This window comes from Buteo buteo, chromosome 13 (genome assembly GCF_964188355.1).
Source record: "Buteo buteo chromosome 13, bButBut1.hap1.1, whole genome shotgun sequence".
NCBI classification, from domain to species: Eukaryota; Metazoa; Chordata; class Aves; order Accipitriformes; family Accipitridae; genus Buteo; species Buteo buteo.
The window spans coordinates 33,836,692-33,860,508 of NC_134183.1; the positions used below are offsets into that span (position 1 = coordinate 33,836,692).

The 23,817-nt window shown below is 38.1% G+C and overlaps 1 protein-coding gene across 1 annotated transcript in view; it reads right to left on the minus strand.

Annotated features, from left to right (window-relative positions):
* Positions 1-23,817, minus strand: part of RORA (RAR related orphan receptor A) — a 378,120-nt gene that overhangs the window by 85,450 nt on the left and 268,853 nt on the right. The gene's annotated exons all lie outside the window — the stretch shown is intronic.

Below are 23,817 nucleotides of genomic sequence, written 5' to 3' on the forward strand. Positions count from 1 at the left end.
CATAGCAGTGTTACTTACCTTTTTTGTGTATTGACCATTAAACTTTGCTGTGACAGATTCATATTACTGAGGTGCGGTAAAATTTGGCTAGAAAATGCAGCTGTTCAATACAGATGGCAAGAGCAGTAGTGGTAGGGCTAGGACAGTTGCTTTCTCTCTCAGCACTAACATCATATAAACTGATATATCAAGAATCAGTCCTGTCTTCACCTCCAAAGGTTAGATTTGGTACACTTTTGTTAAGGAAGGAAGGGATAAGTCTTGCAGAGAGATTATAACACCGGGCACAGCAAAGCGGTGATTATTCTGCCTGCAGAATCAGCCTCCTCTGGAAAGGTGCACAATAGCACATATGTTTAGAATGGGTCTGGGAGAGAGGGAGGATCCTCTTCTGCTTGCATCTCTTTCCGCTGAGGAAACCTTTCTTCCCTTTGTAACCATCTTCCTCTTGCCACTTAACAAGTAGAAAAACTGATTGAGGAAGAACAGTAACAATGTGGGAGCTATCTGAAGAGGAGGTGAGGGTGGTATTTAGACAAAGCACAAGTTCTTACGCTCATTATCTTCTCACCAAATGAAATCTTCTTACCCACCTGTGCATTGTTCTCATCCAGCTGCCCTACTTCTGTTTATTATGTAGCATTCATTAACTGGTTCTAGGGATAGCAATTGAGAGTGAGTAATTATCTCCCTAGCAGAAAGAATAAGGGTCAGATTCTTAAAGGTGACTGCTGAAGGTTTAAAAAAAATAGAAATGAAAAAACAATCAATCAGGCCTATTTTGCCACTTGGTGCTGCATAAAGAAAGCCTAGATCTAAAGAAAGAGATATACTTTATTTAATACTCTAAAAATTTTGCATTGCCAAAGCAGATTTTGATGGGACACTCACAGATTTCAAAAGCTTTATGCTGTCAGCTCTCCTTTCTGGATGGATAAATACAGTATGGCCACTCTGTGTGTCTTTATTCAGAAGGTCAATTCAGTTATCAATGGTAAATCACAGTCTTCAGCTCTATTACACTAAAACTTTAGCACATGTTATAACGCATCCAGATAACATGGTTTAAAATAGCAGTAAAGATATGGTACCACAGTATTTACCAGTGATTGAAGTGCATAGGTAAGGCCACTGGAGGGTTATTATTCTGGTTGCTGGAAAATACCAAGCTTGTGCTGTTGTGAGGTTGCTGCTATTATTACCTATGCTAATTGTTTTTTTATTATAATACAAACTTTCTAAGCCCATGATACATTCTTGGCCGAGAATACTGCAATTGTTATATTTCATTTTAGTATTCCTCGAGTAGTTTCCTCATTAGTAATTACAGAATGCCACTAGCTGCAGTGGTGAATCATAATGGCCCACCAGAGCCTATCGCTAAGGAAAGTGGTGGGACAAGGGTAAGCAAAGATGGAGCAGTCTAAGAAAAGGGAGATGTATCACTAGCATATAAAAATTTGGGGCCAACTTTCACGCAGTGATAAGCAATCCCAGTTCAGAAAGTCTTCAACAACTGGACAAAGGTCTCCTTTGCAGCAGTGAATGTTTCAGATACTTGATTTTTTTTCTTTGTTACAAAGCATGGTCCTACCTTCCCCTGAGACTCCCTCCTAAATACCAGAGAGTGCTTCTTTTGGCACTGTCAGGGCCTGGCCTTCTGCATGAAAAATATTTTTTGTAATTATAAATACTACTATGTTCTTCTACATAAAGAATAACGTAAAAGGCTTTCAAATGACGAAGAAAGGGAAGAGAGGCTTTCCGAAGTAGTTTTTGTGTCTTGTGAAGCAGCTATTACTAAGGACAAGCCTGGATTTTGTGAGAGGAGGACAGACAGAGGAGAAGGGATCACATTTAATAAGTATCTGATTAAGTTCTATAGCAAGGGAGAGAGAAACGAACTTGCAAAGTGGAGCAATGCAGCAGAAAACCATTTTTTGATTGGAAATTATTAGCATTAACACAAAAAAAAATGTTAAGCAGCAGCATCAATCAACATTATTCATTCCCACTTAAAGCAGTCTGAATTAAAGCCCTATCTAAAAGCAGTACATTTGTTAGAGCCTGGATATCTACACAATAAAAACTTGCTAATAGAAAGCAAAGCAGGTACATGGAAGTTTCAGCAGGGGCTACTTCATCCCACAGAAATTTCAATTAGCTGACAGTGCCAAAATTTTCCCTATTTACAGTTGTTGACAGCAGCAAAAATGAAAAATAAGGAGCATACTCAGGAAAAAAGTAGCACCCAGTTGGTCTATGTAACGATTAGAAAGTCAACTCTCAGAGAAGGGATAAACAGCATAGAGGACTATCACATAACCAGGAGATAGGGGAAGTTCTGTTCTGAACACATGGTGCTGGCTGAAACCAGGGTATTACTTGGAACTCTAAACAGCACTGGACCAGTAGTTTCAAGAAAGAAAAACTGCTTCCAAGGGCAGCTGACAGAGCTCACTTGGCCTTGTCAGCTTAACCGTGTAGGAGGAAAACTCACATGCCACTTGGACTGTGGGACAACAACAAGTGCTAGTGCAGTAGATGCAGATTAGCTCCAAGGCCATGGATTGATGTTTACCCTCAGATCAGCAGCACGCAGCAGTAACGCAACCCTCAATTCCTGTTTGTAGGACCACTTCTGAGGCAGTTTAAGTAACCACTCCCTAATCTACAATGGAAAAAACCCTAAGCAGTCAGAATTGCTGGCCAGGGCTAATTGGGCCGATTTTGCCGGCAGGGGTCTAGGTCACGTTCATACAATACCACAGCTGGGAGCTGGAAAAGGATTTGTATCACTTCAGTTTCTGTATGTCTTGATTCTTCTATAGATGAGAGTGCTTCTCTGCCTTGTTCAGATTTTGATATACTAAAAACTGTGAAATACTTGGCTCTGATAGTAATGAGGGCAACCCGAGATATGATTACACAGATGGACAGATTCTGCTCAAAATTTGGCATTTGTTATTTTTCAGACAAACTTGTGCAACCAACATGCTCCCAAAAGACAGACTGATCCTCACTGACAGGTATGTCCCCTTTGAGACACTGTTGTTTATGGACTAGTTTTGGGGTTTTTTTTAATGCAATTTGTTTCTGGTGTGCTGAGAAATGTGCATGAAAGGTCATGTTTAGAAAACCCCATCATCAGTTACCCTAGCTTAGCTACAGATAACAGCAGCTAAGCTGATGCCAAGACTGATCAAGTTACTACAAAATATATTCTCATTTATACTTAATTGGACTACTTTTTTTTGATAGTCAGTAGTGAGTCCTTTAAATTAACCCTTCCAATTGCTAATGTGAAGTATGAGTTGGAAAGTCAGTTTAAACACTAAGTGGGACTTACATGAACCTCTTCACAGCTTCATCTAAGCTATGGCTCCTGTATTGAAAGTCCACCAAATCAGTCCTGAAATGGGCTAAACGCTATGTGCTGATCAGGAATGAAATAAAATGTTAATGAAAATTTCAGAACATTGTGGAAAGTCTTGGCAACAACTGTAATTATTAGTGCTCCAGAGATTTGCTGTTTGTCTTGATTATTTTTCCATTTGCCTATAATGGCAATTTTTAATGATTTAATTTGAAAATTACAATCTTGGAATCAGAAATCATCCAGTAAAGAGTTGAAAAGCACACAAGTCAGACCCAGGCTCTTGCCCCTGTGTGATACTTCTGCTTTTTGATCCCTATACTGGGGGTAGAGCACTTTTTTAGCAACCCTGTTACTGATAGATGAAGAACAATTGCATATGTGTGCCAGTACAGCTAAGTAATTATTAGAAGCAGACATGGTAATGTTCCTCCTCAGAGTGAAAAAAGGTTTTATGTAGCATGGGTTTCATTACAGTGTTTTTCAGGGGAAAAAAACATTCTGTCTAGGCTCATCAGGGAAATCATACTTGTTTCCAGCTAGCAGAACTACAGATTTGCACTGTCATTCAGAAAGACTTGTAGAGATCTGAGCTGACAGATCCAAGTTCATAGTAGTTTATAATACTTATTAGTAAGCAAACCATCTGTGTTTAGTAAGCAAAGCCAGAATTCTTTCCCCCAGAAATAAATATATTTGCAGCAGGTAATTGTTAATGTCATTCAAGTTCTTTTAGAATCACTAATACTCTACAACCAAAAAGAAACCCCATTGCCTGAGTTAGCCTGCTGGCTAGGGACCATGGTAAGGCATAGGACAGCAGCCTATGAAAACATTACAAAAAAAGAGTACTAATAGTAAAAGTAACAAATACACACTTCACAGAAACTTGGGTATGTGTCAATACCCAAGCACAGCTGTGAACTGATTCACAATCACTGGCAGTGACCTACAAAGGAATTTTCTGTGGCTGGCATTTTTAATTAAAATCTTTGTAATTATAACAATAAGATTTTGCAATGCAGCTGTTTACCTGAATGCTTTAAACTTTATTTACCACCTCCCTCTTCAGCTGCCAAATTGTACTGAATACAAAGGAATTCTGGATATTTTTTTTTTTTTTTCCTGAGGATTACATGGTAGCTGGCTAAAAGAGATACAGAAACACCGCACTAAGGAGTTAAAAACCTTAATAACATAATGGTTAAAATTCTATTAGATGAAAAATCTTACTATTTCTGGTACACTTGAGTCAAGGAAGGATGCGCCGTCTGTACAGGGGACAATAGGAGTATTCCCTGGCTTACAGCCAGCTCATAATTCATAGAGTAGCATTATCAGCCAAAGTTAATTTTTTTTTTGATTAATCATCTGCCAGAGCTTGAGAGTTTGTGGCTAATTGTTCCATTCTTGACTGCAGAATGAATTAGAGAACAATATGCAGTCCTAAGCCAGGGAGGGAAAACATAAAGCAAACTCATGAGGACATAATGAATAGTTCAGGTTAGTTAGGTACTTTGCTCTTCCGTTCATAAAGATGTGGTGAAAATCCACTGCTCCAAGGAACAGCAAGCATAAGCGATAGATGTTAAAATCCTACGCCGTGTGCTCACAGGTGACTGGACTCATGTTTGACAGCTTGGTTTATGGAATAATAGGTTTGAGCAAGGAATAAAGGAGAGCAGGATCACATTAGAAGGTTAACTCAGATTTAAGAAGTAACTGACTTTGGCAGCAGGTGTCCGAGGAATGATGAATGGGCAGCAATATAAAACAGACACCTTTCATTACAGGTGGATGAAAAATACTGTTTAAAAGGATATTACAGAGCAGCTCTTGTGGCTGTATCTCTATGCTAGCAACGTAAATTAAAGGTCTGTCAGTACTGCCTTGTGTAAGTGAAGGACTGAAAAACAAAATTCTCAGTTGCACCAACCATCACTATTAGTGCCTTCCCAGCCAAATCATCACATTTCTAGTGTGAGGATTTTTCAAATTTTTGAATTCCTTAAAATATATTTTTGAACAAAAAAGAAATATAACTTTAAAAATGCAAATGTAAAGAAACGAAAACAGACTACCACATTTACACGAGCCACAGTAGGGTCATTGTCCATGACGCCCTCTCATTCACATTAATAACAACATGTCTACAAAAGAGCATGGAAAAACAAGATGAAAGCTAGATAAACATAATATATTGAAATTTTGAGAAAAAAAATGATGCATTCTCTGCTTGGGCTTCCCCTTTCCATTGAGAAGGAAGTCTTGGAGGAAAAGGAAACACCAGTGCCAACAAATAGAACTATTAAAGTAATGACAGAAACAGACAGCAATGTTCAGATTAAACCTTCAAAAGAAATGCTAAAGTTATGATGACCTAAACATAAATAACCAAAGCCTGATACTATTGGATACTTTTGAGGTGAAGAAACAAAGTTGACTGACTGTAGAGAATGAACTGGCATTGACGCAGAACAAAAACAGTGACTCAGAGGAAAATGTGTCCTCCTAGAATCTGAGGAGATTCTTGAACCCCATTTCTATGTAACACTATAAAAAAAGGAAGGGTAGGGGCATGCTTTTTTAGCTCACCATGAACATGCAAATGGATGAAGGCACTTGAGACTGCTGAGCTGCTCGAAGTACCAAAGAGACAACTGCCAGGACTACTGATAGGCTTATGCAGAGCCTGACAGCAAATGACAATCCATATACTCAGATATGAAAGAAAACATTATCTTGGAGGAGCTAATTATCACATCTTTTTACAAGTTACTCAGCCAAACAACACATTGTCAGCACTGTAACAAATCACACCAAGTTAGTATTTACTAGGGCTAATTTCAAGTGAGTAAGCAAAGGCAGTGAAATATTTACTGCAGTACATTAAACTGCCCCCCCAAATTCTGAATCAGAGACTATATGCACATAGATAATGACAAGAAAAAGGTCGCACCTGTACACCTGCAAAAGAATTGGGTTCTGTGTGGAAAAGTTTTCTTTACAGAACACCCCCTTGCTTTCTCCTTTTCTTCATGGATGTCCATTGCTATAAGCAATAGAAGCAACATACCCCATAACGAACAATGTAGCTTTGGGGCCTGAAATCCATACAAAAATAATAGAGGAGAGCATTAAAACCTCCATTTCAGTGATCATTTTCATGATGTGCAGGGGTCACAACATCCTCTCTCCCCTCTACCCCAATAAATGGTTTCTCTGTATATGGTAATATTACCAACATTGAATTCTAGCACTTCCATACATACTGGAGTGAACTCCACGTTCTTATACTGGATATGCTATACAATAGAAAGTAAAAAGTGGAAGATCAATCTGACTTTCCTTTACAAACCAAAGAACAATATAAAGAGCATTCTCCAACCATCAGTTGATTCTGAAGAGGGGCAATGCTAAAAGATTAATATGATTAACCTTCAGCAGTTATTATACAGTGTAATGAAGGAACATTTTATATTTATAGAAAACTATGTCCTTTCACAAACCTATTCACTTTACAATGCATCTGTGCATACGGGTGGCTTCTGGAGAAGTGGAGAAGTCAGGTGTCCCCATGATGTGACTGAAATGGGCAGCAGTCACGAGGACCACCTGAGAGAGAACATGAAGGCTAGAGGAAAGCAAGGAGACCTGCCACAGGCAGTTTAGCGGAGTTGGTACTGCAAACACTTTTTTGCTAGGAAATTTCTAGTCCCATTCAGAAATAGCACTTGCACCTTTTTAGTGTGTGTCTCCAACAGTGTTTTAGTTCAGACCAGGAGTGTGCTTTTGAAGCAGCTCTCCCCATTGCTTCACTATGTTTTGGTTTGCATCATAGAGTGGCCTCAGAGTGCATGAACAGGATTCCTTTCCAATGAAACTAAACTGAAAGATGCACTCCCAGACAATATGTAATTCACTCCATCTGCAATAGGCTTCATGATACCAGACTAGAGCTTCTCTAAAGTCAACAAACAGAACCAACCCTGAAACAGGTATAGTGTAGATGTCAGATCCTCTGTGTCAAGTGCTCTGCCATATATCGGAAAATTATTCCGCTACTACATGGCAAAAAATCACAGTATAAATACAGAGTATAAGCAGTACAAAGTTTATGACATCATGGCTCAGCACCACTTATATAATTTTCATCCTTCCTTTAAAATTAAATGACAGATTCATACCAACACACATGTATTCTGATATGTGGTACAATACCTATGACAGTTACACACATAGGTCAACACTCAAAAAACATACTGGCAATTGCAGCAGAATTATAGCCAGTCTCGCACATTCACTGTGTCTAGCGGCAAGACGAAATGAAAAATGGCTGTTATGCAAATGTCTATAAACATTCACTACCTCTTTCAGATAATCAAACACCCATTTCAGTCACCTAAATCTGAAAGTGATAAATTTACTATCTGCTTTGTGTTTGTGTGTAACAATAAATAACCAGCACGTGCCCTGAGGGCTAGGATTTCATGAATCATTAAACTTGTCACCAGGTGGATGTCTATCATTAACTATGTTTTAACCTGTTAGGAGATACATGTAAGGATAGAACTGAGAAAGTTATCTGTAAGTAATGCTCAGGAAAGAATCAAGTTCTGCAATTTGATCCGTGAAGGGAAGAACCATGGTCTTACACATATCACAGCAGCCATGGAGGGTTAACTAGGAAACTGGGTTTTCTCACAGCTCCCCATGAGACTCCACACAGGGGCAAGTGTGGACAAATAACCCTCAGAGAGAGTTTGAAAGATGAGCAGGTGCTAGGCAAACTCTGTGTAAGGAACTTAGAGCATCCATACTACTTTGAATCAAGAGCTACAACTTTTTCCAGCGAAAAGAAACTGTCTTCAGTTTTGCTGCACAGGAGAGATAACCACAGAATAGAGTAAAAAAGACATTGAAAGACATTTCCTGTGTGATGTGAAAACTGGATTTAAATCCCATCCATTAGGGTTCAAACCAAGCCAAACCATTCAGTTAATTCCACTATGAAACTTAAAATTCATTGTAGAGAAATGTATTAAAGGCTTTTCTACAATCACTAGAAGAGGAAATATAGTTGCAATGTGCATGTAAAATATGTGTACATTTTCCCTATAGGGATAATACATAAACTAAATAGCTATTTATTTCCTAATTATTTGCATAATGTGATAGGGTAATACATGCAACTGCACTCATACTTCTGAATTACTTCTGAAAATTTTTGCATGTGAAGAATGAGCCATTTCTAAGTAGACTCATATTCAATTAAACCATATGTTCAGCATCAGTTTATACTATAAAATATAGCACAGCATGATAGAAGCAAAATTGATTTTACTGCCTTTTAACTCATATACACTGGAAACGTCAAGATCCGTAGGGTGATAGTGTTGTGGGTTTTTTTAAAGTGTAAGAAAGACAGGGGTGGGAGGGCTAAAAGGGCTTTTCTTGTACAAGTATTTCCTATATTAGTCAGTGAAGATAAAATTCTCTTTACTATGACCTTTGCATTGTCTTTGTTCCATTTGCATCACATATTTTCTTAATCTTTTCTTTAACAGCCTGATGCCCACCACACCTGTCAGTAGAGCAATGACAGACTTGGATGTGTGGGCAGCTCCCATATAACAAGGATCACTTACTGATAAACTACAGCTTATTCAACATACCCTACCTTACTGACAGAGGACTTCTTTGCTATAAGCTTACCCAGTAGGCTCTGCTGTCTCTTCCAGGAGCCAGTGTGCTTTGAAAGTAATTTTTCAGCCTGTTACAATGTGACCCATGAACCTGCTGTTACAATTCCCAAATGGTTGGGCAATACCAAAACCCTTGCTGTAGTCCTTAAGATCTGTCAGCTTGAGCAGCATAGGGTATGTACAGTCACGTGGAGCCATTTCTCCCAGCTTCCTTGCTTTTAAAAGCAATTTCTGAAATGCATGAGCTGAGTGATAAAGTTAAATGTGCAAAGACACTTCAAACTCCACCAGCAACCCCGATATTTATAGTCAGCCCTTAGTAAGCGCAAATGACTCTGACACCGACGCCACCTTTTTATCAGCTTAAATATTTGAGGATACTCAGACTAGAGTTTCTATTATCTTAATACAAGCCTCAAACAAACATGCCTCAATTACCACCAGCTGCTAATTGACAAGAGCCTAATTCCTCCTCCTCCATGTGCGAGACTTCAGACCTTTTCATGTCTGAACATTGACAATCTGACAGTTTTAAGCTTACATCATAAAACACTGACACAGTGAATATGCCAATTTCAAGATGACTGCCATGAAAACATAAACTGTTTGACATTTAATAAGCTTGTGTTTTCATAGAAATACAATGTGTTATAGATGATTTGTTTCCATGAAAACACATGGTTAGAAATTAAATGGATATACTTTTCTCAACACTAAGCACACAAAAAAAAAATAGTCATCTGCAAAACAAACTAAAAATCAAGAAGTTTAGGATTCACATTTATATTAAATAACCAGTGAAGGGTCAAATACAACAGCTAATAGTATTATTTTAACTCTTTTAAAATTTTTAAGAAAGATGTTTTTGGAAATTCATTTAAAAGCACCAAAGGACGCGAGTGCTGCATTTGATAATGCAAAGTAGAGAGTGCTAACACACATGGATGGGGAGGTTTGGGACAACTATATTACCCTATTGGCACATAGTCTAATAAGATCCTAGTTTCTTTCCTTACTGAAGTTAATACCTGTATAATAGAGTGAAAAAACCCTAAATACGATATGCTGTACCACTGTCGGCATAAAGGAGAAGCTATACCACTTTGCAATGAACAGGATCTTCTGGCTCTTAAACCAAGGGCAGTTTTTCTACTGATTCCAAAAGGTACACAACTTTCCTTTATGTCACTGCACCTATCTTTGATCATCTCTTTTCTCTGGTGGGAAAAGTCTCATGAGGAAAATCAAGAGTGCAACAATTAAAGAAGTGAAGGCTTCACATAGGAAGGAAAGCCTTTAAAGAAGAAGGATGATTTTATGAATATAATATGTTCGGAGTATGGATAACATCAGAATTAAATTAGTAGTTGCTGTTACATGCAGATTCCTACAGGAAGTATCCTAGATGTGCTTTTTTGAAAGAGGCTAAGCACTTCTGCTCTAATCTTGTAATCTGGACATGCTTATCTTGATGCATGTGAGTAGTGGTGTGATGAGTTATGATCTCACTGGAAGGAAACAGTTTAAGAGGAAGAAGTTTAAGAGCTTTAATGAATCAAAGACAAAATTTGCCATCACTTAGTTCCTGTTACCATTCCTTTACACACGATTTGACCACGTGCTTCAGCTGAAGCTTCTGTTTCTTTAAGAATCAGCACACAACTTTCAAGTAAATAGTAACTACATCCTTCCCTCTTTCTTTTTGCCTCTCCTTTCCTTCTGCCTCTCTAAAGCTCTAAGAATAACAGCAATCATAATAGAAATATAACCTCAAAACTATTTAGAAGCAAAAGTGTAACAAGCACACAAAACCCATCAAAGAGGCTGTCCATTAAACTGTGTTCAGTGATCACAAACTGGAAAACAATAGAAGAAAAAAGCAGAAAAGGCTAACTTGAGCTAAAACTACTTAAATAGTCAATTAAAAACTTTTTCTGGATTTATTATCCAGCAATGAACTAACTTAATAAAGGGAATGGTTATTTTTGGGTATGTCACTCAGAACTAACTTACTGATTTTTTTGTTTGTTTGTTTGTTTTTTGGCTTTGGGCAAATTATATTTGCACTTTGGTAATTTATCTATTTAGAAATAGAGCCATTTTTTAATGGCAAGTCCCTAGGAGAAAGATTTTGCGTGGGGATTAGCAAAGGGACAGGAAAGGGAAGAGGAAGAATGGAACGATACAGGTGCTACAAACTTCTGTAGTGGGTATTAAAGTCTCTCAACAATTGCCCAAATCTCACCATTGGGAGGGGTCCATGTCAAACTAACACTTACTCATTCAATTTATAACTGCTAAATAGACCTTCAGGTTGTCAAAAAGAGCACTATCAAGTTTGATTTGGAGAGAAGCATCACAGAGGCTTACTATGCCAGTGCCATTAAGTAATTTTGTATATGCAAGCCAAATCTAATCCAACAGAACATGTAAGATTTACTGGACAACATATACCTCCCCACAATACATTAGAAATAGAAATGTAGATAGTCTTTTGTTGCTTATCCAGAACATACAGTAAAATATCAATCACATTCATATGCTCAGCTTTGGGATTTCAAGACCAGGAACTCAATACCTTGAGTCAAGAAAACAAGCAGCTACATTCTCAGTTTGGCACTTACCAGAATGCAATACCATTTACCAGGCTGGACCCGTAGTCTAACTGCAGATTTAACCTCAGAGTGAGGAAAGCTGTCTATTTGCAAAACAAGTGATAGGTTCCTACCTGGAGTGACTATCATACAACTTCCCATCCAACACCAGTGAAAAGCAGCAAATTAACATGCAGTAAGGGGAATTTTCTTGGCAAACTGGGATTGCCAGGTATTAGTTTCACAAAGAATATTAATAAGTTTGCAAACTATTTGTTCCCAAGTCAAGGTTCTCTGTGTCTCTTTTCTAAGGTTCCCTGTTAGAAATCACTGGGGATATTTTGGTGACAACATGGTTTGCTTGTCCAAGATGAAATATTCCAGTGGAATATACATTACTGCTTCATTAAGGATGGGATTTCATACTAAAATCTACTCTCAAAACAGCTGACAGTGAGGTGGGGAAGTCATATTAACAGGACATGGGAATTTAAATTTGAAGCACCTGCACTGCCTTCTTTCTATGCCAGGTCTTAAAGTCACGTCACCACAATCCCATGTGAAGGACTACTCACTCTGAGTTAACAAGGGGTTTTCTTACCTTCCTCCTGAAAAGTGCAAAAAAACCCTGAGACTATTTCAGTGAAATATTTTTTGAAATATCAAAAGCTCTGTTTAACAGGAAAATTATTTTCAGCCAGCCCTTAGTACCCTTTTGTCCTCAAACAGCATGTAAACCACCTTCTTGGATGACCCCTTTACTTCAATTTTTACTTCAAGGACCATAACTCTGGCGTAAGCCAGCAATATAGGGAGGGAAAAGGAAAAACGGGTCAGAGTGAAAGAAATGGTAAGAGTTTAAACAGGAAACTTGCCTTATCTGTTAAAGTTGTCTTTGCAGCAGGCAAGTATCACACCTACATATCAGTTAGGTAACAGTAACAAAGATAAGGAAACAGTTCTTCAGACAAACATTGGTGGGAAGGATGGTTATCAACTGATGCCTATATCTAAAAGGAAATCACTAAATGGCTTTGGTCATATACTGGCTTTCTGAAACCAGAGGTTTCCCTACCCCTGTTGCATAGAGATTAAATAAAGCCCAATTTGAATTTCCAGAAAACTGCAAGAACACCACCACTGTTGTGAACTGGCTTTTGAAGTCGGTGGTAAACATGTCAAAAAAAAAAAGAGGAAATTGCTTTGAGGGTGTGCCTAGTCTGTTGTTCAGCAAGTCACACTGCTACAACTTGTAACTGATAGTTGATGTTAACCTTAAACTAAAACCTATCATGCACAGAGGGGAAGCTAAGCCAGATAGCAAAAAGGTCTCACAACAGTCTTTGTTTCTGCAGCAAAGTCATCATCCTCTTTGTCAAGGCTTCCCGTTTAATTTACTGCTTATATTTTTTACAACAACTCATGGAAGGTTCAGTTCTATTTCCATTCAAGTCAAGGATTTTACCATTAATGGCAGTAAGGTTAAGAAAGGAAGCTTCCTGAAGTCCCAGTTGCAATCGCTTAAAACCGTAACTTCTGTTTCGGTGAGATCTATTCCTTTGATAAAGTGAACAGTGAATCCAAAACCAGACAATACAGTAATTTAAGGCATTGGGGTTAAAGACCACATCTAGGTTCTACAGCTATAGCATCTTATAATAGCAAGAGATAAAGTAGGAAAAGATATTCACACTGGAATGTGAAGGTATTGAGAATGGAGGAGGTAATTTTGGTACTTGCTAATGCTGACCCTTTCCCTCTCTATCTATCTCTGTGTATAAAACATATTTAGAAAAAAGTTATTTCAATATTGTGATGCTTATTTCAATGTGTGCTAATAAGCACATCTGTATATGCCAAATCATGCATATTTTAACTGTGCTTTTATAGTGCACATACAGCTGACTGAAAGGAAATCATTCTGGCATTACAGAAAAATGGTCGTGTTTTGTCATATCATGAAAGCACTATATTTCTTTCCCTGCCTTAAATTGAAACACAACTATTAAAATACAACAGGAAATTCAACTACTCCTCTATACTAAAATAACACCAGGCACCACATTTTCTGAGTCTTTCAGTTCAATGAAGAATTTTGCATAAGCAATTTGTATGTGAGCATAGTTTAGGTAAGCAGATGACCACCTTCCCATCCCTTGTGCAAATTACAAATGCAAATGCAGATAGCATCTATGTACTCAGAAACTCTTAACTAAAGCATCTGTCACTACCTTTTGATCCATGTAAAAGCCAAGAATCACCTGTAATCCCACTTAACTATAACTCATATCTGGCAAGACTTCTGAAAAGCTGTCTGGACTGTTCTCCCTGCCTGCTCCTCCCTCCACCCCCCCAGTTAACCAATATGGACAAAGATGTAGCATTTTGTCAATATACCTCAAAACTATTCAACTGTTATGAAGAAAGAAAAAGAAAGTTGAAATTTAAAAAGTGTATCCCAAATTCCATTGGGATTCTATTTAATTTTGTGCTAATCTGTTTCTGTTCCTACTTTTTAACTGCAAATTTTAGTTCTTCAGACTGACCCACACTGCCCTTTGAAGCTCTTTGTCCCTTTTAGGTGAGCCTTAACTACTGTACTTCATCATGTGAGGAGACTTAGAGGGAGAAAAGCTCTGACCAGCAAACCTGTGTTTAAAATAAGATCTTTACAAATATCACCATCATTTGGTCATAAGACTAAGAGCAAGCTATTGTTATGAGTTAGAGTGGCTACCTGATCTGCCATAAGGAGCCGCCTTATATGTTGTCTGCATGAAACTGTGTTCCCGGCTGCAGTCAACTTTTAAATAATTCCAGGTTGATGTTCTCAGAGAAAGGCTGCAAAAACTTCCAATATTTTTACAGTCCTAATAAGGTCAGCCATCAACATACATTAAAAAGCCCTTTTCAGGTTCAATAGTTGTTACAGAATGGCAACTGCACAAGTCTAGCAATGCACTGTCAAATAAATGAGTCTATTAGGAATGATGGAATCAGTCCCTGGTTTCAAAATTCAGATAATAAAATGTGCTTTTTTGGTTCAGATACCAAACTTGGAGAAGTCCATATGACTAAGCTGGCTGTAGAATCATTAGAATTCAGCCTTACTATGACAAAAATGCAATATTGAGTTATAAGAAACAATGTCACGAAGGGAAGAAAGCTCTAAGGACAGATTCTTCTCAATGTGTGAAAAAAGGTAGCAGTGATACACCCATGGGAATAAACCCTCTACTTTGGGAAAACACTTTGACTTTTGATCTTTCAACAAATGGGCAACCAGGCCTAAAGATCATGGTTTAATCCCAATTTTAATCCTAATTTAATCCCAACCCTTCACTGTATTTGGTAGCAATTCATTCACAAAGACTTACCCTTCTATAAAGACTGAGATGACTTTAAGGAACTGTTCAAATCAAACTGACACAGTCTTGCACAAGTCTTGTTTAGTAAGTACAATTGTCTCTTAGGAAACTATTGCAAGGATATAGTCAAATGGCTTCCAGTGTATTGATATTTCCCTGTATGTATAGTTAGAGCTGCCTAGACTCAGACTATTCAGAGCCAAAATATGCAACCCACATATTAAAGAAGAAAGTTGTGAGCAGTAACACTTCCTATTTGTTTTCACATTGTTTGCATTGAAAAATATCCAGAATGTAAAAGCGGATTTGGACAAGTCTTATCTGCCAGTTTTCTAGTGCCCAAGCCACTCAAAAACTGCAAAAAAAATTTAACTTCGTGACTTTGCCAAGAGTGACTTCTACTGCTCTCAGAGTTGGATTAAAGCCTTAGAGTGTGGAGAGTATCACCTATTTTGAAGCCTGCATTCAGCCCATAACACAGTTCTCTCCTGTAACCAGTTTCCATACCAAAATTGTGGATGGCTGTTCTTATCAAGCTGGAAACATTAACTACATAAAACGTCTGTGAGAGTTCTGAAGACAGGAGACTTTAAAAATAACAACAAAAAAAGAGAACGTGTTTTAAGGGCTGATCAAAGCATGTTTCAGCCAATAGGAATCCTTAAAGCAGCTGCAATAGAATTCAGATCAGTCCTATGCTTTCTCTGTTGGAGTGCTTTGCACAAGGCACAAAGGGTGTTTGTGATTTAATTCAGTATGTCAGACAAATGGCCTTATGAATTAATTGATAGAAAAGAGAAGGGTACAAAAGGTGTAAGAATAACTTCCTAGGGAATTATAAGGCAAGACGTGGGTATAAGAGAACACTGAAGACATTCCCAATGTATTTACTGCCTATGTCCACAAATAGTTTAAATTTAGTTTTGAGTCACATCTACAATCTCTTAATATCCATCCACCACACTGTCTAACCTCCTAATGCTCTCCAAACACTTCATTATCCCGTAAAACATGGGCCTCCAAATAATTTTTTAAACTTGAAAGAGAATGTCTCTGCCCATCTTGTACACTCTTCCACAGGACAGGCCAGAAAAAGAAATGAAGTGTGAGCAGAATTGGAATTTATTGATTTGTACCCTCTATTAATATGTATTAGAGGTATGGAAAGGGTCAGGACTTACCCCCAGATAAAGACCTACAAAATTTAAGACAGCATCCTTTCTCCTGCCTTGTCTAATTGAATTTGCTAGGTAACAGTAACTTAGAAGTATCTGAACTATAATCCAACATACACACACACACACACACACATTTTAATAGTGGATGATTAATATTTTGCACATGCTTATCAGTCTTCATTTGCCAAAATTAATTTTCATCTGTTTGCAGTTTTTTATCTTGCTGTAGTTTGCATGCTACTTTGCTATAAAGGCACAGAAAAAAACTATCTTAAGGTATTCACCAGAAAACTCACAGTAAAATAAGTCCATAATTAATGGTTACAGCCAAAAGGCCCATGTAGATAGAAGCTGCTCCATATACTCAAAACAGAATTGGAGAAGAGACCTGACATTAGCTTCAAGTGCAGCTAATAGACATAGTTCCCCATGGGACTTCCAGGGCAGTGCATTTAATTGCCTGTTCTATCAGCCTTAGAGAAAACGAAATGTTCCTTCCAACTGTGCCAAAAGGTTGGAGCCCAGGTAGAAGCCAAGCTTTTGGGTAGCTAATACAAGATTAGAGGCACCGGATTTGTCTCACCTCTGACCAGTTATTCTGTGAGGGCATAAAATATGCATTAATAAAAAGTTTTCCTGATGCTTTACCCACAGCTGCTTCCACACAGGCTGAAGGCCAGTCCCTCTCACAAACATGAGAACTTTCACACAGAAAATGTTTCACTGCTGTAGACCTACCATGAAGAACCAGAGCATCCACAGATTTCCAGCTATATCCACGTCATGAAAGTTACACATTCACACATAGCATTGTCACTCTGCATACTCTTTCTCCCAAGCCAGCCAGAAGCATTTTCTGATTTTAAAACATTACCCCCTCTCCTCATTATGTGACAATGACTTCATCTTTGCCCTTGTACTCAATAACTTGGTCACCACAACAAGAAGGCAACATACATTCTCTTTCAGGCAACAAACAAGTCACTGGCATAGTGTTTTGTGTGGCAGGGAATAAAACTGATCGATTGATGATGCTGACACCCAAAACACTTTTTATGGAGATGGCGTCAAAGTGGAATTAAAGGTACAATATCTAGCTGCTGATGAAGATATTTTTCTTTGGCTCACAGGAAAAAAGAAAATAAAATAAAATCGAGTGTAGCAGTAGTTCAGTAAAAGTTTTGAACAAGAGAAAAGCCCTAGATAGTTGTCTTCGGATTCTTCACCAGGGCAAACAGTGCTTCAAGGACAAGTAGGAAAGTAGCTGCTATTTGAGGCAACTTCATTATAAAATCATTTTTAATAAGCAATCTGAACAAAGAGAGGGAGTGCTCTTGCAGAGAAGCCCCCAAGGGATCTTAAGGCTGCCCAGTAAAGTTATTAGGAGGTTACACACAGGGGACCAAACAGCTATTTTATTGGCCTCAGGGGACAGGGTTTAGTTTTCACCTGTTCTCTTTAGGCCTTGGTGCTAACAGCAGATCCTGTTAACCATCAGTTTTCTGCAGGCTCCTATTTGGTGAGGGAAAAGTATCATTTGTTTACTTTAGCCAGCACACGAAACACATGAGGTAAAGTAGACAGTACAACGCACAGTAGATGTACTAAGTAATTATAAATCGGATCAGGAAAAAACAAAAAATCACAGTTATTTTCCCTTTAATGCAATTAAGCAAAATAACTAACAAACTTCAAGAAATCTTTAGCAATGGCTATAGATATAAAGTGGAAAGTGAAATCAGAGAAAAAGAGAAATCCAGGTCTTGGGTTCAATTAAGCTGCAAATCTTAATATGCTTGTAGAACTTTGGTGAACCACAGTTCTGGGATATTTGGACATCTGAGAAGCTGAATAGCTGCCTCCTGCCCCAAATCAGCCTCTTGGTCTCTAAGTAGTGATGTCCTTTTCTTAGCAACTGCTTAGAGCCAAAGATACAAAAGACGTGATTTAGGAATGGATCTCCGCTCAGGACAGTACTAAGACCATGCCTATGCCTAAAGAACAAGACACTGCCTTTTTTGGCTAGTCATGCTGCAGCAGCAATGAAGATACAGCACTCCAAGCTCCAGTCAAAGGCTTAAGGGCTTGTCAGGATAATGGGTATCTATTGAGACACCTGAACTTTGTCACTCCGACTTCTGAGGTCTTGTTACATATAGTAGGCAGTATACAGTCAAGTTGATCTCCCTAAGGTATAATCAAACCTTTCAACTGCAGTGTAAACTTAAAATATTAATTGACCATTTAGCCCAAAGGTAAGTCTCACTGAAGTACACAGAGTCAAGATACTTCTCTAGACCGACACCTACTACAAGATGAGTGTAGGAATAGTCCCAGAGCTTGATATGGGAGAGGGGGAAGGGGTTGGGATAGGTGCTTGCTGTGGGATCTCAGATAGTGGAAGGGATGGGTTTACTTCCACCCTTTGCTGACAAAGCTGCCAGCTCTTCATGCAAATGCTTTTATTTAGTGATAAAAATTAAAAGCACACAGTCCCCACTTAATTTTCCAGCAGGATCTCATGTCATTAAAATCATCACCTATATTTAGAAACATTTATCTGCCAGAAATTAACTGAAAGGGTAATTTCACTGTAAGTAAGGAATATTTCATCCAAAATTAAGGAATTCATACAGAGATGCCTACTGCCATTTTTAAGAATGTTTAAGAAAAATTACTCTAGAATAATCATTTTGGTAAATCATGAAAAGCAGAGAAGTCCCAAGTCTGAAATAAAGGGCAAATATCTTAGAGTTACAAAGGACTCTTAATCTAGAGATAGTTTTGGTATAAGTATTTTCTCTTAAATCTGGATATATCTTGAGTTATGAAAATATAAAATACACAGTGCTGAATGTGATACCCAAGTACATTTATTTGCATTACAAGAAAACACAGAAAATAAAGGATGAACAAAATTAGTCCACACATCAGTAATAGTGGCTTTCTCACTGTTGTACCTACCACAATACAATCTACAAAGCACAATCACCAGACACCGTTTCTGCCAGTATCACACATTACCAAGCAGTGACATAGAATAAAGCAGCAAGTGTCAAAACCTGTGGTAGTTCAGGAAGTAGGTAACAACAAGTGGTAACATGCTGAAATGTGACAGCCCACACCAAACCTGTCCAGGTACTGAGAAGGTATAGCTGCCCTGGCCTAACTCTCCCTCAGGAAGGTAATGCAAAGTATTCTATACATGTAGGTTTGAGATGAAGCCGAACTTCCCAACAGCTTAACTGATCAGATTGCTGTGAATGGAGAATGAGGTGTACATTTTGAACACCATTTTGCAGCAGCCTTTAATGTCTGACTCATTTGAGTCAGAGGTTTAGGAAAGAATAGTGACAAAGTAGCACAACTAAAAGGTTCTATTACCAATAGGAAATCCTTATCATAAAGGCATGAGAGAACAGACTGGGCTGGGAAGTCTTAATCTTAAATTTTCTGAAAAGTGAGATGGTCCAGGTAGAGGAACTGAGGTACTTTGCCATCCATCACTGGGACAGCCCCAAGAAACATGCTCTTTCTCTCCAAATGGTGATAATTTAGTCTAAGTGCATGAAGTAGGCAGTTGTCAAACAGTTTTGGACTCGGCTCACAAAGGTCCATCATCCACACTGTGTGTTGACAATGATCTGTAGGTGCACTGCCACTGGGAAGTTAAACCCAATGAGCAGCCCCTAGTTCAAAGTAGCACCTGGGTTAATCTAGTCCAGGTAAGAGCACCCTCACAGGTCCCTGCCTCTGCACCGACAAGTATGTGTCACTAGGAGCTAGGGCTCCCAATTCTTTTCTGCTGCAGAACAACATACCAAGGGAAGGTAGGAGCTGTTGCATGGCTTTCTGGAGACATGGATGAAAAATTGTGTGAAAGGAAGGATTGATTTCTATCTTAAAAATGCCAGGTAAGCAAATAGTTGAATATACCTGGACCTCTATGCAGATATGAACTCCAGCTATGTAATCAAATTCCTTTGAAGCTTCTAACTGTGGTTCATTGCAATTCAAATAGTGAGAGAAAGAAGGTTCCATTACATTGTGGATACATTACAATATTAGCCTTCGGGGTGCATCTGCAGGAAACCACCCCTTACTTTGATAGGCAGTCAAGTCAAATTCATTTAAGAATATAAAAATAAGGTGATTTATCTGTGTGATAGTTCTGAGTCGCAAGTGGTCTGGTAGAGGCCATCAAACTCATTGCATGAAGAATGGCAAGATTTAGATTTAAGATGCCAGAAATGAAATACTACACACTTCAGGGCTCAGTGTAAACCCAAGTCAGTAGGCACTAAATGCCAGGTCCTTTGCAGCCTTCTGTTCCCCATAATTTCAGACCTTTATTACCACTGATACAATGATGCCTGTCTGAATTTGCAAAAAGTCTGAAGCTGTGCATCAAAGTTACCATTCACTTTGAGTACTTTCCTATTCAGAGCAGGAAACATGAGAGGAAGAGGGTTGTATTACAAATATCAGTGCTAATTAAATGATCAGAAAAGAATCTAAGTGTCAGTCAGTTCTCAAGCCAAAAAAGAACGGAAATGCCAGAAGTCCCACTTTGTATGGAAGATGAGATAGATAGGACTTGGCCTCTACCATCTGACTTAGCTAGACTAAAGGTTATATAAGGTAATGGTTAACCTAACAAATCACCATGTAAGCCCAAGAGAGAATAGTTCTACAAATAGACAGAAGGCATGAAGTTTTACTTCAAAAGCCTATTTAACCTACTGAGGGAAAAACTGCATTTTGAGGTGGACAAAATTTATTCCCTTAGGGCTGCTTGGAAGCAGCCTTGTTTAAAAACGGCAGGTTTTGTAATGCTCAAACTCTGACAAAGAGAGGACGTGGAGAAGCAGTTAATGAAACAGAACACTTGGAAAAAATCAGTTGTATCAAGAAGAATGAAAGTCTCTCAGGTTCTATTTAGCTAGTTACATTATGAAAGACCTATATTTCTTCAGCTCTATATTGCATGTGTACAAATACTGAACTACTGTTTGATTCAGAAATGACCTAAGCACCTGTCATCAGCACAGTAGTTCAATTTCAGCTGACAGATCACTTTTGTCACAGACTAATGCCAAGAAGGGGGTAAAATATACCCAAAATCTCAAACAATAAAACCGGGAAGAACTAAGTAGTGGAGGCAGACCACCACCGATTTCAAAATCTGCACAATTAAAATGGCTATTAGGATGAAGTCTGAAAAGGATTTATCTGATGTTTCAAATGCATAATGTATCAAAATTTCTGGCATTATACTTCAGTAATTAAGTCAAAAGGTCATTAGAAATAAGTGCTAGTTTACAGTCAGTCAACACCCTCATATGCCATACATTGTAAACTTGGAATAAGGCGACTTCATCCATATTTCTAATTTCTAAACAGTAATGCAGACAACGTATGTACACTTCACATAGTGTTTGTGAGAATGTTTTTTGAAATTTATTTGCAGAAATCCTACTCTATGTAACTTAATTTTGATATGTTACATATACTGATACAGAGTGATAGGCAAACACTAGATTGACTTGATACACAAAAACTCTCTTGTCATTTGTAGTTGTTAACAACTCAGATTCGAGTTGTAATTTTTGCATTTAGGTGTTTATATAATTTTTTTCCCATGTCATTCCAAACTGTGAATTTTGATGTCTACTTCTTCTATTCAATAATAATAAAAAATTCTAGGCAATAAGGAAAAAGAAAAAGCTTATTGTGCATAATGTCAAAATGCCAAAGATGCAAAGTTTAAATTAATTCCTCTCTATGAAAATTTGTCATAACAGGAATGAATTCTAAAAGAACTTTAACCAAAACTGAATGAAACCTCATACATATTTGCTAGCAAATGTAGCCTGCATTTTCATCATGCCAATTACAGCATATTGCTCCTTCTATTTTAATTCTTTCTTAACAGGCAAGCTTATCTTCCCATTATTCAGGGAACTTTTTTGTTCATGCTTCAGCAATTGCATGACAACTGATTAACAAATCAGGGAACTACTCTTTGACAGTTCTCTTAGAATGGCACAAACAGAGTTCTCAACACAGAAGATGCTGGGACCCTACTTTCTGTCTTAATTAGATTAAAGGCCCTATATGGTGAACAGTAGCTAATCATCTAACACAGTTGATGAATACATCTTTTTTTATCATAGGCCTCAAACGTAGCATCCACTGAGATAGACATGATGACAACACTTTATCAGTCTGGCATGGCTTAAGAGCATATTTCCTGTGCTCTCTAGGTCAGTGGTTACTATTTAATCTTCCCTACAAAAAGGATCAAATACTGGAACTGGAGATGTGACTCTTCTAGCAGGTCAGTACATGGCACTGCTGTATACGAAATATATAGCGTGATTGCAGCTGATTTCCAGGTGGCACGTTACAAACCACCATGTACAGTCGTTAGCCTCTATACAAGAGAGGCCCAAGACTGAGCTAGCATAAGTACCGAATTACTTACCACCTCTAGAGAGGGTGGTCGCTCCAGGCCAGGGTTGAGCTCATGGGCAAGGCTGTGCAAGGAAGCTGTCTGTACAATGCCTGGCCTGCGGATATACAGAGGACTTCAGTCTCCTGTACTGTCAATCTCAATCTCAATCAGCATGAGCTCAAATATTCACCAAAAATGTCAGGGTCAAATTCTGCCCTCAGACGCCTAGCTGTAGCTCCCATTAAGTTCAATGGAAACCATATATGCATTCAGCAGAAGAGGATCTGACCCTAAGAATGCATTAAGCAGCAAGGCCACCTAAGCAGAGGAGGACCATCATGCTCTAAAAGTTTGTGACATTTAACATTTGCTTCAAAACTCATACAAATCAGCTTCTCATTTGAAATTCTTAAATCAAGCAACTGTATTTTGTAACTCTATATGGTGAGAAATCATAATCTCAAAGTCAGATATTTCATTACATTAATATTTTAAAACCAGGAATGAAATAAGAACGAAATTAATCTAAGGCACTTTATGACACCACTTTAATCCTAGAAGCTGTGGTGAACATACTTCAAATGCATAACCCTGTTAAAATGCATGTATCTTTGTAAATTTTGTGCAGCCTACCACCTGTTTTGTTAGAAGGCCTTCATGAGACTAATAGCCTCAGCTTTAGCCTACTCCTGTTTCAGATCCTGGGCAAGTATAATTCTACACTACCAGATTTCCAAACCTCCACGGTACTTGAAGAATCTCAACATATCTCCTTCAGCTAGAAATCATAACATTTTCTTGGAATTGTGCTTTTAACTCACTGCAGAGTAGATGAGAGTTGATCTCCAATAATGATGTCTTTGAAGAAGATTTGGAATAAATGTATACATAGGTAAATGCACGCATCCACATCCATTTCCAAGGTTGCCATTTATCAGGACTGTTTGTTTATATGGTTGAGAGCAAAACAATAACCTCCTCATTTTCATCAAGAGCTCCTTAAGCACAAGGACAGAATGATTTATCTTACAGATTAACACATAGGAAGGGACAGAAGACTTTCAATTAAATAATTTATTTTTATTGGATATATACTGCACATATAACAGATGTACAAAAATATAACCACTCTCCTCACC